This window comes from Lactuca virosa, chromosome 8, assembly GCF_052849685.1.
Source record: "Lactuca virosa cultivar CGN04683 chromosome 8, Lactuca_virosa_CGN04683_v6, whole genome shotgun sequence".
NCBI lineage: Eukaryota > Viridiplantae > Streptophyta > Magnoliopsida > Asterales > Asteraceae > Lactuca > Lactuca virosa.
The window spans coordinates 55688101-55694049 of record NC_136433.1 but is presented as its reverse complement, the minus strand read 5'-3'; the positions used below and the strand labels follow the sequence as shown (position 1 = coordinate 55694049).

Here is a 5949-nt window from a genome sequence, read left to right as displayed (position 1 = left end):
TGGTTGGAGCATCATTTGAAGGTATAAAGCTCAAAGCTTTCCCATCCTTTTGTTTTGTGCATCATATGGTCCATTTTAGGGTTTTGGTCCCAAAGCTTGAGGCTTTATGAGTTGTTACACTCCAGAGCTTAATATCTGTCCTTTTAAGTGTTTCTAGTGGAGAGGATCCATAAAAATGAGGTCTTGAACGTGAGAATCAGCCCATGCATGAGAAATCAGCATTTTGAGTTAAGAGAGTAAGAGCTTTGTGTGTTTGTGACCTTATCAGCCATGAAAAGGCTTAAAGTCACTGACTTTATGGAGTAAGAGCTATTAGGGAGTCCAGATCTGAGAAATGAGCTAAGGTCTTAACGGGTTAAGACCAAGAGAATGGACTAAGCAAAACTGGGCGTACGCCCAGCATAATTCCAGTACGCCCCGCGTACTAGGTTAGTGTCCCCGATCAGATTCGTGCATTTTAGTGTACGCTGAGCGTACCAAGCGAGGTACACCCCGCGTAACCTCTCTGGAGCTTTTGGGTTGAATCTATTATTAGGCCTTAAGGGTTGGGCCTGGATCTTTGGGCTTGTGTATTAGTGACTTTGAGCAAAGAAATATAATATTGTGCTTTGGGCCCTTGAGTTGGGCTTGCCATTTAGATCTAGAATTGGGCCTTGGGAGAGCCCCTCTATTATTGGGCCTTGGTGGTCCCAATGGGTTTTGGGTCATTGATGGGCTGACTAGTGGACTACCTTTAGACCTAATGAGTGAGAGTTTGGACTTAGTTCCTAATTGGGATAATTGTGGGTTTGGCACAGAGTTAGTGGCCGGTGCGTAGCAGCAGCGTCTATAGGAGTTGTTCGTCATCCGAGGTGAGTCTTCTCACTATACTTACCTTGAGTGGTATTTTATGTGTGACCGGAGGGTCTTATGTGCATATACTGTGTATTGATATATCATGCTAGTTATCTTTGTGATATATATGTTGTGTATTATATTGAGTTGCCGAGTTGAGGGACCGGAGGGTCCAACTGAGTTGTGGGACCAGAGGGTCCCACTGAGACACATTGACCGGAGGGTCTTATCCGAGTATAGCCGTGAGAGGCTAAGGAGATACGTGTGGTATTTTGGGGAACTCACTAAGCTTCGTGCTTACCGTGTTATGTGATATGTGTTTCAGGTTTTCTGAGGATCGCGGGAAGGCACTGGCTTGATTGTACACACCAGAGCAGGAGTTATGTTTTAAGGATCCTGGAGTACGAATCAAACAATTATGGAGTTGTGTTTTGTAAATTAAATCAATGAGATTTTTGTGAAATGTGCTACGAGAATTATATGATTTTAAAATGAAAAATTTGTTTGAAAATTTACGTTGTTACAAGGACCTTTGTTGACGATGTCGAGCATATCAAAATCCATGAACTCTAGAACATTCATGGCCTTTGATTTCCAATCATAGAAGTTGTATTGATCAATTGGAGGGATTTTGTTACAAATAGATGACTTAGGAACTAAGGAAGACGACATGATTACTTGAGTGTATCAAAACCTACTCTGATACCAAATGAAGGTTTGTATTATGATTAGATACACTTCAAGTATGAATGAAACAAAAAATAAATGACACAAGAATTACTCCAAATGTTCCTTTCACCAAGAAAAGTGGTTTTGTCTTCACTAAGAAGACGAGGTTTGCCACAAAGACAATTGACACAAAGCTACGAACTCTAGCACTACATTAGGGTTAGCCTTAATGTAGTGTGTGTGTGTATATATATATATATATATATATATATATATATATATATATATAGTAATCTATACATGTATATCCCTTGATTGATAGGATTGTATATAATCTATACTAAGAACCGATCTTATCATAAAGATACGTGATATGATCTATTATATATATATATATATATATATATATATATATATATATAATAACTGCCTAATATACAAAAGATTACAATCGAATAACTATAAGCTGACGATGTTGAACTTGTAGAGCTGGTGTTGGAGTTGTCGACTTGTAGACGTTGATGCTGATGGATCAGCATGTTATGACTTTGACTCATCAGATCATAAAGTGTGACCTTACACAAATCATTTCCTTACAATTTCCAATTAGTTTGTTAATCATCTAATAAATCATCCTCTCTCTATAAATATCATTCTAATCAAGTTCTAGTTATAAGGGCAACCCAAAAAGGACTTTGCTTCTAATTACAAGAATATACCAATTTAGTTTCTGGCTTAGACACCTTAATCAAACAAGTAGCAGTAGTAATAAATATGTGGTTGTCCGATTCTCCATGCACCGGAGAGGATCACATTAAAAAGAAAAGAGGAATAACAACCTTAACTGCCTCCGTCTGTGGCGATGATTGGTAAAAAAGAAGGTTTAACCTAAAGATGGTAATTGTTGGCGATAGGTTAAAGGGCGTGATTTAGGTTATTGAGAAACACGAGAGAGACAACTATCATGATTATAGAATGGTTTGGGATTCTTGATGAGTTTAAATTACGTAACTACCCATCAGTATAAACTTTAAAATAAATTTAATATAATAATTGTTTTTACTCTTAAAATTACATGTGACTTCTTCTCAGTGGTTCTTTTCATTTTAACAAATTAAATATGTTTTCAGAAGAACCAAATTATATATATATATATATATATATATATATATATATATATATATATATATATATATATATATATATATATATATATTCACTAAAGGTCTTTTTTGTCTATTTCAAAATTAACATTAGAAAACAAATCCACTTCTTTTTACTCATTCATTTCATCTTTCTCATATTTTAAATTCAGATTATATCTTTTATCTTTTCTAAAAGCACCAAGACCAGCACCACCGCCTGTGACCGCCACCAGTCCACCACCATCGAAGATCGCCACCACCGTCAGAGACCACTACCACCGTGGGAGACCACTGTCTCCCTCGTTACACTAGATCTGATGTCCTCCTGCTCCATAGTTGATGCTTTTTCTCCTTCTGTGAAACACCTCCTTCAGACATCACTGGATCACCGTTACCGCTTTAGATTTGCTCCGACAAGGATCCACTAAAGACGCTAGATTTTCACTTAGATCTTGTAGATATGGAATATATCAGATCTGGAATCTATTATCTTACTCAGATTTGGTTCGCCTCCACTCTCCGCTTCCAGATCGAAGCTTAAATTAGCATCTTTTTCTCAACCAACCGCAGAACGTTGCTAGCCGCCAACCGTCTCCGTTGTTGAAGTCAATTTATCACCGAATTTCAACTTATATCTTGTCACATCTGATTTGCGATGCTCATGGATCAGAAGCTAATGTGGATGACACTATTATACCTACTCTACCACCATTGATAACCTTCATCTTCATCATGCATATTGACACTCTTAGATCTGATGTTTTTGGTGCGATTTCTTCAGATCTGCTACCACCACCATCTCCATTGATGATGGCTCCACTATCACCGCATCCCTCCCCGTTGCTTCCTTCTACCGCTAGAGAAAAAAACACTAACCTCATTGCCTCACATCACGATCTTCAGATCTACAATCTCTAGTGACAGATCTTTGATTTCTGCTTGTAGATCTACAATGTATTCTTATAGATCTATGAGATCCGATGTCAGGTCTATGATTTATGCCTCTAGATCTATAATTTACGCCACCAGATCTATGAGATTCAACGAGAGTAGGGGACCACATGTAAGATCACCATTAACCGCGACAATCACTTTTGCCTCATCGTTCTAGTGAACCATCGCCAACTCGCCTTCAACTCTTTCTCTCCGATCTTTGGTGAAACACTACTAGATCTAAATATAAGCTTGTTTTCTTATCTCCTAAGGTATGAATTTAATTTTTTAAACTATTTATGTTTTATGGTTGTTATGTTGTGAATTGAATTTAGAATGTGTGTTATTATGTTAATATATTTTTCTCAAATAATGTGAATTTAGGTCTTTTTAAGCAGTGAATTGTGATGTTTTAATTATTGTTTAGTTGTGATAATGCTAGTTTTAACTGTTATTAAATAGAAAATATAAGTGTAAGCCATGAATTCATAAGTTTTTATATGTTTCAAGCTATGAATTAGTGTTTGAACTAGTCTATTAAGCTGAGAATATGACTATGAATGTATAAGTTTTATGTATAAATCGTAATTGTATTACATTAAGTTGTAATTTTTATGTATTAAATTATGAATTGACTGTATTAGCTATTAATTAACTGTATGAAGTTGTGAATTTTGTGTATTAAACTGTAAATTTATTATATTAAACGGTGAATTTTGTAAATTAAATTGTGAAATGATTGTACTAAGTTGTGAATTGATTGTATTAAACTGTATATTAACTGTATTAAATTATGATTTTTTTTAAAGAATTTTGTGTTTGCCTCTGAAATATGAGAAGAAAGAATCATCATACACGTATATAATTTTCTCTAAATTTAAATAGATTATATAAAACAAAAACTGTGAATACTATGTAAATTAAACTTAAATAAAAACATTTGCATCCATATCTAAATGTATAAATGTAAGTTTTAAGTTAAGAATATAACATTTCTGTGTTTTAAACTGTGAACTTATTGTATTATGCTATGAATTTTGTATATTAAACTATGAACTAATTGTATTAATCTGTGAATTGGAAGGAATGATGGTTGTAATGGTGACACAGATGGTTGGTGGCTGAGTGTTGTAGTTGGTGGTAGTGTTAGAGTTGAGTTTAACTTCTTTGAAATTTTGAATTATTGTAAAATGGGTTGTATTAAATTGTAAATTTTGTAGCATATATATATATATATATATATATATATATATATATATATATATATATATATATATATATAGGGTGAGGTTGAATAAAAAACCATTATTAACCAGGAACCAAGAAACCAATCGTGTGCATCGGAAATCATAATGATCAATGGCCAAAGCAATGGATGTACACTTGTACATTGGACACACATACACCACATTATACCATAAGGCTAGGAGGAGTGGACTCGCCATACACCCTCGCTAAGGCTCGCTATGGACACTGAACACCGCCCCCTAGTAGTCGCTAGGGGACTCGCCAAGGAGAAGACGCTACAAAGGTAGCGAGAGGAGAGAGAAACGGGAGCTTGGCTGTGATTGGAGAAAGGCGCTGACGTGATTTTCTTCAAGAGGTTGTTGAAGGTTTTGTTTTCTGTAAATACCTTACCTTAAACGTTATTTCAACTTAAACTTATCTTGGAGCCCTAGATTCACCATTTTCTCAGTCGCCTGCCTCCGGTTTCATCATTGATCGATTCAATTTGAGGCTTTAAACAGCAGAACTTGTTTCTTTCGTAGTTGTCTGTCTCTGAATTGTTAATCTACTATATTGATATGTATTTTTTTTTTGTGATTTGTGATAGGGAGGTTTGAAGGCGAAGATGATTGATTGCTTATTCTAACACCCCTTGTATGAGAATGGTCTTTAAATGTTGTTCATTGAGCACATAAAGCAACCTTCTGATCTGAACTTTAAACATGTATGAATTGTTGGTTTTATAAAATTCAAGTTTTGATTGTAATTGGAACCTCACTACTATATAGAATTGCCATAGTACAACCTTACTTTGTTATGATGCACATAGTATGGAAAATATGGAAATGACTCTGATTACGAAATTTACATTGGATTTTACATAATGCATCCTTGATGTTCTATGATTAAATGGGTTTCAATGAGATGAAATTGCTTAAAAGTATATATGTCAATATGCCCACCAAGTGTTTGGTAAAATGCCTAATTGACAAAATCATTCTTTTGATGCTTCTTACAACACTTTTAAATGGTATAGATTGAAGTTCCTCTCTAGCCCATTGCATTTGAAATCTTATAAATGGTTTGATGCTTATAATATTTAATTAAATTTGAAAAATAAAAAAAATGAAGTGCTAGGAGT

At 34.8% G+C, this 5949-nt stretch overlaps 1 non-coding gene across 1 annotated transcript; it reads left to right on the top strand.

The window, feature by feature from the left end:
• Positions 1-5426: 5426 nt before the first annotated feature.
• LOC145135135 (small nucleolar RNA snoR1) lies at positions 5427-5519 on the top strand. The gene has a single exon (XR_013719613.1). It is a non-coding gene; the product is annotated as a small nucleolar RNA snoR1 (small nucleolar RNA).
• Positions 5520-5949: the final 430 nt, after the last annotated feature.